The following is a 10,103-nucleotide window of genomic DNA, read 5'->3' on the forward strand; positions in this document are numbered from 1 at the left end:
CATGAAAAGAATTGATAAGAGATTTTACTTCTTATTAATGCTATAATCTTGTGGGGAAAAATCTGTAATATAATTTTTCTGGGATTTTTTCTGTATTACCCTAAGATTTTTGATGAGAGTATTGAAATTACTGAAATAAGCAGCTTCAACTGAACCTCTTGTATTTAGTAAATAAAACAAGTAATATCTTTACTTTAAAAAAAAAATCAGTTGCTCTGTGAGCATTTCTTTCTTTATTATTAATAAATAGAGGCCTGGCACACAAAATTCATTCCCTAGGCCTGGCCTGTGATCAGGGCCATCTTACCTGGCTGCCAGCAGCCAGCCCCACCCCTGCCACCACCCACCCCCGGTTCCCCATTCATCATCAGGCTATTTAAGCCTGCTGGCTAGGGGGAGGGACTGAGAGATTGGCCGTTCCTTCCGGCTCACTGGCCCCACCACCCACTGTCGGTTATCCTCTGTGTGTGAGGTGACCAAAGAGGCAGGAGCGTTAGCCTGGTGCCTCCTGCATTCGCTGCCACCCACCCTGTGTTCCCTGTTTTCCATCTGGTGATCAGAGCCTACTGGCCAGGGGGAGGAACCAAGAGGTTGGCTGGCAGGCCCCGATCAGGCTGGGGGCAGCTCCTGCATTGAGCATCTGCCCCCTGGTGGTAAGTGTGTGTCATAGCTACCGGTCGTTCCACCGTTCAATTGATTTGCACATTACCCTTTTATTATATAGGATGTAGTGTGTTTTCCTCAGAAAGTAGTAATCACATTAAAATTAGACCTTTATGCAATCAAAAATCTAAATATGTCCTCTTAAATGGGCTTTATGCTTCTAATTATGCAAAATATTTCCTTTCTTTTGTTTGGAATTTTCTTATATTAGATTATTTTAATCAGAGATATTCAATAATACAAAAAAGTGTTGACATCTCTTAAACTATGATGTGTATGTGTGTGTGTGGACTTTCTATCTTCCACACACAATACCACTTACTTTTCTATATTTTCCTTAATTGTACAAAAACACTCTGAAATTCACATTATTAATTATGTGTAATATGTGAGAAAATTGAAGGTTAGAGAACTTTCATACTTGTTAAATGGTCAAAATTTTACTAAATAAAAATGACCTCAAGCTTACATACAACAATACTGACTGCAAACTCACTTCAATTCAGGCATTATAAACAAAGAGTTTGAGAAAAAGGAGAAAGCTATAAGACAGAAATAACCCCCATATCTTCTGCTTCATTGAATTCGGTTGAAAATTAAGGTTTAGTTAGTATCTCTGGGGCCACACGACCTTCAGAGCCTCTATGGGAGGATCCTCCCTTACCTCTCCCAGCTTTTGGTGGCCCAGGCAATCTCGGTTTTTAGCAGCATTAACTGTGATCTTTGTCTTCACATGGCTATCTTCCATCTGCCTGTCTGTGTTTCTTTAGGTCCAGCCTAATGACCTTATCTTAATTTGATTATATCTGCAAATGTTATGGGTTCACTCAGCGAGATAGACCACTGACTCAGAATTTAAATTTAAGAGCCTTTATTAAGCTGGCACTTTATTAAGTTACAGCACCCTGCCGGAGCAGAGGCTGAACTGCAGCGCTGACTGCAAGAGTTACATTTTATTATTAAATTCTGTGGAGGCCCAGAGGAAAATGTCTTTCAAATTCTGGGCCCCCAATGTGGAGGAAACTCTCTTTATTTATACTTTTTCCAGTTTTTTGTCTCCCAAATTTGGAATGAGACTTCCGGGCCTTCTGAGAAAGAAGGCCTGTGTATGCTGGGAAGGGGCCATGAGACCATATCTCAAGGCCTGGCCTGATGTCAGTGCCTTCCTATCTATGTGTTTTAGGAACAGACAGCACAGCATGACCCGTCTGGCAAAAGCACCAGATATGCAGCCTAGCACACAAAGACCTTATTACTGAATAAGGTCATATTAACAGGTACCTGGTTCAGGGGAAGGGGCCTGTTAGAATGTCAGCATGTCATTTTTGAACATACAATTCAATCCATAACAATCACTAACATACAGATCTCAATATACAGAATTCTACCATCCTCTCAAGCAATAGTATACTTAACTTGGAAGAAAAATAGTACCAGGTGGTCCACTCATTATATACAATGTTTATAGAAAACATAAATGATTTTAAAATCTTGGAAATTATCAAAATTACCTAGGGACCTCTTAATTATACATATATGTGTATATTTCTAGCTTCCAGAAACATACACACACAGACAACAAACACATACACACACGTATACTCATGTACACACACACACAAACATACACACATGCACACACGCATTGATTGCTGAAGCTGCCACAGGCTTTCTGAGTCAGAATTTCCAGATAGCTATATTTTTTAAAAAATTCCCAGATGATTATGTTCATCAAAACAAGTTTGAAAACATTTTTCCAACAGGACTTCAACTTAGCTAAAGAAGGAGATGGGTGTATTAAACTTAAGGCAAAAACATATCATCTTCTTTGTGATGTGTTGTTGAAGTAACCTGCTGAACATGACAAGGCAGAAACATTGGCTCATTGACTTCAGGCTGAGCTGAGAGAGGACTGAAGGCTGTCAAATGCAAACATCCTGCATCTTTTGATTTTCTAGCTCCAGTTTTCAACAAATTCCACTGACTATATATTGTTTTAGGAAAGTAGTGACAATATTTAAAGGAATAGAAAAATCAGTCTACCTGTATTTCTTCTTAAACCAATTTACAATAAATTTTATTATGAAGATTTTTTGTATGTCATTCTAAAACCCCTCTCTACGCAGAAGAAAAATGTTTGGATCCTTACTTTAATAAACTTAACAAGAGCCATTTTTATTTTTTCTTGTTCAATTTAAAATATCCTATATAATAAAAGGATGATATGCAAATTGATTGAATGGCAGAACTACCGGTCACTATAACACATACTGACCACCAGGGGGCATATGCTCAAAGCAGGAGCTGTCTCCTGGTTGTCAGTGCGCTCCCACATCCCCCGAGGGCTCCTGGACTGTGAGAGGGCACAAGCTGGGCTGAGAAACCCCGCCCCAACCCAAGTGCACAAATCTCATGCGCAGGGCTTCTAGTTTATTACATAAGGAATGTATGAATAAATTTTGTGTAAAACTCAAACAAGAAAGAAGAGCTCTTGCATAGGCATTCACTGGAATCAAAATAATATGTGTTTTATCTATACTTATGTCATCCGTATCTATACATAATATATATCTACATGTAGAAAAATGTGTATAATGTCTTTTATATATAGTTCTGATTGTTGACTTTATCTCTTAAAACATATCTTGGAGATCTTTCTATATCAATGTATTTAGATCTACTTCATTCATTAGAACCACTTCCTAGTATTTTTTTAACCATTATATTTTGATAGTTGAAACAATTTGCTTCTAATATAATGATGCAATGAATTTCCATATGTGCTTGATTGTATACAAATGCTGTTATTTCTCTATACTATGTAAATTAGACATCAATAAAAGTTTTGACTATTTTTAATTTTAGCAGAAATTAAATTTTTAATTTAGTTTACAAATAAACTAAATGCCCTCCTAAGGCATTATGGTGCATTTACCCAACAGTTTCACACGATATGAGATAAACTATTTTCCAGATATTCATAAGTGCTATACATTATTGGGCTCTTTATTTTGCCAATTTAAAGATTAAAAAGGATATTTTCCCCAAACTTCACCTATAATAGATATTATCAATCTGTTCATTTTTGAGTCATGAATATTAAAATATTTTTGTCATTTCAGTTTCATATTCCATTTTTTTATTTGATAAACAATCTTTTCATACATTTATTGGCCATTGATTTTTCTACTGTGAGTTGGTTGGTTTTTATCATTTGTATATTTCTCAGGTTTTCCGGCATTTGCATTTTAATTTCTGTTTTCTTTATATATTTTGGATTTTGCCATTGTTTGAATAAGAATTAGAAATACTCCCAATTTGTCCTTTTTCTTCTACTTAGTTTATTGCATATTTATTATCATTAAACTAATCTTTATGAACATGCATCAGTTTTTCTTCTATGTTAACTACAATAATTATGGAAAGAAACATTAATCAAAATTAACTTATGCTTATTGAAAATAAAAATAAAAACTGTTCTAGAAGGAAAAAAAATAATATGACTATTGTAAAACAAAGCAAAACAATATAACCAGTTCTCGGTCTCAACCAAATTAAGGCCCTAGATAGCTTTAGAAGGTTGGTTCTCAACCTTCCTAATGCCACGACCCTTTAATACAGTTCCTCATGTTGTGGTGACCCCCAATTTCATTGTTACAAATTTAACATAATAAAAGCATAGTGATTAATCACAAAAACAACATATAATTATATATGTGTTTTCCGATGGTCTTAGGCGACCCCTATGAAAGGGTCGTTTGACCCCCAAAGGGGTCACGACCCACAGGTTGAGAACCGCTGATTTAGACAAAATGGGATTGAGTCCAAAATGAGTTGAAAGAGAATTTGAACAGGTGTTTGTACACATTTGCCCTCATTTGAAATGGTCAAGAGATAAGCCCTCTGATTCTAACTTTGTCTTGTAATTTACGTTTATTGGTCTTAGAAATGTCAATACATTGAAATCCCTCAAATTTAAGAGTCCAAACATTGGAAGCAATTAAAGCTTGTATTTTTAAAATTAGCACCTGTAAATAGGAGCTGTAGTGATGTTTAAATGGTTCTTTTAAGATTTAAAACATTCTGTGTTTAGTCATTAAATAACTGATTTGAATATGCTAAATACATTTTTATTTTAAAACTCTTGTAATCATGTGCATCAATTGGTGGACTTGCACTTATGCAATAAATTGAAAAGGAAAGTATTTGCTGAGATAACTGAATTCTGACTTAAAATATACCAGTGAATTTTGGGGGACTTTGAAAAGAACCCCTACAAATTATATAACAAAATATAGTTTTTATTACATTTAAAATTTTCCATATTGAATAAAAACATGGTCTTGGGCAGGGACAGATCTCTTTTATGAATGCCAGATCTGCCATCTTGGCCTGTTATTTAATCCTATAAGTCCCATTGTCCCTTTTTGTAAAATGGAGTTAATAATAACTTACATCCTAGGGTAATTTTGAGGATTCAATAAAATGATATTTTTAAGCTCTTGGAGCAATGCCTGATGCAAAGTGATCTATGTTAATTGTTACCTGTATATTTATTAATGTATTTTAAAACTTATCTTCTTATTATTCAGTGAAAATAGTTTAAAGACAGTTGGCTTTGAAAGCTATTTATATTAATTATAAAATTCTTTTGGATATTGACAAACTTCTTAATGTTTTCTGATGAACCAGAGTGAAGGATTCAGAAAATAACTAACACCATTAAATTTATCTGAATTCTAAGATCAGGTTTATTTTTAATAAGAGATAAATCCATATGATTTCACTTATTTTGTGGGCAGTTTTATCAGCTTTAGTATGAGACAATTTTGCTCTTGTTTTTGTAGGAGTAATTAATTGTAGTAATGAATCCGACTATAACAATATATTAATTGCAAAATCCACATGCAAGTGGCTTTCAACTTTCCTCTAAACCCGTAAACCTTAAAGTAACTAAAACATCCATCTCACAGGGATAGAGTTACTTGAATGATTTCTGCAAGACTGCTCCAACACTGTAAAAAAAAAAAAAAAAAAAAAAAAGAAAAGAAAAGAAAGAAAGAAATTGAACACCAGGATAAAGCCCTTTTCAAGGCTGTATTTGAACTTAATTAGGAAATGAGCAATATAGTTCAAAGCTTATCAAAATTGACGGGTATATATTTTTTATTCTTTCATTCATATATTTGCTGTAATTTTGTTTCTAAGAAGCTAAGCTCTTTCCATGGGGTATACATTAGACATAATGTTGGAGATATTGTGTTAGAAGAATAGAGAAAAATGGCTAAAAATAGATGCCTCTGACTTCCTACTGAAGTAACCCCTGAACAATAACTTAATTTTTTGGATCTCTGCTACCCAAGAAGGAAATAACCTCTTTTCAGTCACTTAGCCCTGAGCTTCGCCCTGTCCCCTGTGAGGCAGGGAAGGAAATTTTACTTGTGTGTACACTGCCTTATATCACACTTCCAATTACCCCATTCCTCCCAGGGGGGTTTGAAAACTTGAAACATTATAACTAAGAAGAGCATCTTTGAGATCTGTGGAAGGCTGCAGGAACTCTTACGAGTTAAAGGGAGTAGAGGAAGAAGATTGTAGAATATTGTGCTTTGATAAGTGGTCTGAATTGAAAACACAACAATTTGAAGAATCAGAGGAGGATAACATAACAGGAATTGGGATAAAAAGAAATCTGTTGAGAGGGAAAGTGGTCTCTTTAAAACTCTTCAGAAAAATGATCAGGAAAGAGAAGTCTGTCTAGATTTAGAAGGAAAGGAGTTTTGAAATGAGATGCGGTTCTTTTCGCTGACTTATATTTATAATTGCTGTAGACAAATACAACTGATAAGGAAAACTGCGGATTCCGTGAAAGAAAAGGAATAAAATCACAGCCATTTCAGGGAAATGTTTGTTAACTTTTTGTTCCCCTCCTTCTTTCCTGCAGGGTGGTACGCTTCATCTTTGAAAAGTCTGTGTGTGCACCGTGTTTTACAACCTCTTCCTTTATCTGTGATCTTCTGTGTTTTTGCCCTTCATCTGACACTGTCTTTACTTTGAATAGGGAAAATGCAGCAGGAGTTCCTAGAGCTGGAAGGGTAGATAGAATGTTAACAAATAGAGAAGCGCAGCAAGAATTCTTGTTCTTGGAAGAACTAGGACTATTATAATGTTGCCATGGTTTATTTGAGTGAAAATGGGAACTGTAGAAGTCTTATTTAAGAGGCCAGAGAAAATTACAAAATGATCCTGATAGGAGATGCATATCATCATTAATTTTTGAGAATGAGGGGTGTTTAATAATGAAACTATTATAAAGACATGGCTAGGATTAATGGGAACGATCAAGGGTTGACCTAAACAATGTGGAGCTTTGACCACTTGTAGACTTCAGATGTACCTGAAGGGAATGGTCACTGCGACTGAGAAAGAAGAGCTGAAGCTCTAATAGATGCATTACCTCGCCTGACAGAAGCTATGGTCTTTGGCAGAGACTTTGACAAACTCTGATGACCTTTCAGGAAGGGAGAATGAATGGATATTTCCATCCTCCAGTCTCTTGCCAGTGACACCCGCTGATTGAATGAAACTGGAAGCCGGAGAGCCCTGGGATGAAGTCTATGGAGTTTGCTCCACATGGCACAGAGGATTCTGAAGCATAGCAAGTGGATCTTGAGATGCCAACAGGAACTATCTCGACATGCAAACCAAATACCAAGAATATACAACCAGGATTTAAAATTGTTTAAGAAATATGTTTTTCTTCTGTATTAGGTACCCTTAAATGTGTTGGGAACACAAAGATGAGAAAGTAGGCACAGTCCCTTCCCTCTTTGAAGCTCATATTTTAGTGCCGTAGTTTAATATTTGTTCATGTGCATGTGTGTGCATACTTTTATCACTTACATAAAAACACATATATGCATGTAGGTATATAATATCTTAGAATGTGTACTTTTGTATGTTTTTTCTCTCTTCCACAATTTCCGAATCATCCTCTGGTGGATAGAAAAATTCACATTGCCTGGAGGCAAATTGGAAGTGTCAGAGCAAGAATAAAGGAGGAAACTAAAGTTCAGTTTGGTTTTGTCTATTTAAAAAAAAGAAAAAAGAAATTCCAAGCAAGACTTTTGAAAATTAAAAAGGAAGGCACTTGTGGGAAAAGGAGTTTTCAAATAATGGCATCACAAGATGAAAAAGCAAAAAGAGGGAGATGACACAACTCTATATTGACTTCTACTCCCAGATGAAGGCCCTCGGGGCTTTGAGGGGAGCTAGGTAGTAGGTCCTGACCAGTAAGGTGAGATACGAGGAGTAGATAGATATAGGATGTTAAGATGGCTGAGTGCATTTGGGGAAATTCCAGGATCTTGAAAATGAGCAGGCTCGTGTACCATTCTTCACGTTATCATGTGACATCCTTCAGATGTATACACAGAAGCTGTTTTTGTAGTTGTTGGGCAAGAGTATCAGTAGCCTCACTAGTTACATGCTGCTTGTGGGATCTGCTTATTATCTAGCAGAAAAATAATATCATGTTCTATGCCATTTCCCTAACACCCCACTGCAAGAATATTTCAGTTATTATCTCAAATAGCGATATCTCTTGGGATAATGGACACAATAGGAATAAAAGACTGGGCTTGTCTGTTTCTTTTGTGTGTGTTTTTAAAGGAAGAAAAATCACATATTCTGAGGGGAAAAAGCACTTGGATTTAAAAACAAAATAACAAACAAAAACAACAACAACAAATCTCTGCCCCATATCAATAGTCTTGAACACTTATTAGCCTCCTCTCAAACTTCTAAATATCAAGCGAAGTTCTTGAAGCACTCACAGAGAGAACAGTTATGACATGGAAAGAAAAGTCCCAGATGTACAATGCAGAAATGCTCATTGGTAGACAAGTATGTGAGTGGGTATAGGTGATAGAGCAAATATCTGTTCATACTGAGTACCCAGGACATGTAATTCAGTTACTAGAACTTGTTTGAACTTCTTCATTCTTACTAATTGTCGTATTCTTAGAAAATAGCCAACAGTAGGCATTGTTATTATTGACATTCATGGAAATATAATGTTTTTATCTTTGTTTTTTAGGATTTATTAGAAACAAACCACCCTTTAAACAAGTCTCTGGTTGTGGTAGAAAAGGAGCTATGTAGAGTTTTTGAAAAAGTCACAACTGAATTTGTGTCCTGATGGTGAAACAGCTACTTTTACAACTTTAGGTAAGTTATTGAACTTTCCTAAACTTCACTTGTTTGTAATTAAAAATAAGAGTAATGCCAAACTTCTGTGGATGTGGGAGACATTAATTGTGAAAATCTAATCCTCCTGCCCTGCCATTCCTCCTTGTCACTTACGTCACCAATCTTGCGATATTTCCTTGGGTCCTAACAAGAATACTGACCAGTGATATAATTTTCTTTATCCAGTTCCAGATTGCCTGGGTATGTGTCCTATCATTTCTGAAGATCTCAACAAGCTAGGGATATTAAATCTGGAATGAATAAAATGCTATTTGTCCCCTAATTTTCTTCCTCTTCTCTTGGCTTACATCTTGAAAACAGACAATATTGCTCACATGCAAATGTGTTTTTCCCCCTCTGAGATTCCTTTCATCCAAACACAAAACTAAAGGTGCCAGGCTCTTTGCACTTGCTGCCAGACTAATGATGCTTCATAAGCAGAGCCAATTTTGAAGAAAGTCAAAGTGTAAAATAAAATCTGTGCCTCCCTACCCATGTCTAATTAAGGGGGAAGCACATGTAAAATAGAGCACATTGGATATCAAATCCAAGGTTATTTAAGCGGACAAATAAAAGGAAAAAAATAGGAGCTTTGCTTTGTCATTAATTTCCCATCAGTACTATAAGTAATTGATTCTACAACTACTGGAATATGACATTTAGCCATAGCATTGTCATGAAAACTGTAAAATTAATGGTGTAAAAAATTACCTCATAAACTGTCATGCAGGGATATTGGTAACCAGTATTAAAAATGACAATGAAACATTAGACTTTAAGTAAAATTCCAGGAGAAAATGATATAGTATGTTATTAAATATTATTGATTCCTGAAAACTTCACATGAGAAGCTTGCTCTACTCTTCAAGAATAGAAAAATTCCTAACGTGTTTTCCCAATGTTACTGAGGATATTTTGGGAGACCTGAGATGATGATATTAAATTAACCACATTTGTATTAAATATGGATGCGGAATATATATTTTCAGGTCAATTTTTTAAGAAACCTACCTTTAAAAAAAGGCAGGCAATCACATAATTACTATAAATACTAGAGACCCAGTGCATGAATTTGTGCACAGGTGGCGGGGGGTGGGGGGGCAATCTGGGGGGGGCTGGGCAGGGGGAGGGGCTGCAGGAGGTTGGCTTGCTGACCCTTCCCCTATTGGGTTGGGGGAATGGTAAGGGGT

Source organism: Myotis daubentonii, chromosome 3 (genome assembly GCF_963259705.1).
Source record: "Myotis daubentonii chromosome 3, mMyoDau2.1, whole genome shotgun sequence".
NCBI lineage: Eukaryota > Metazoa > Chordata > Mammalia > Chiroptera > Vespertilionidae > Myotis > Myotis daubentonii.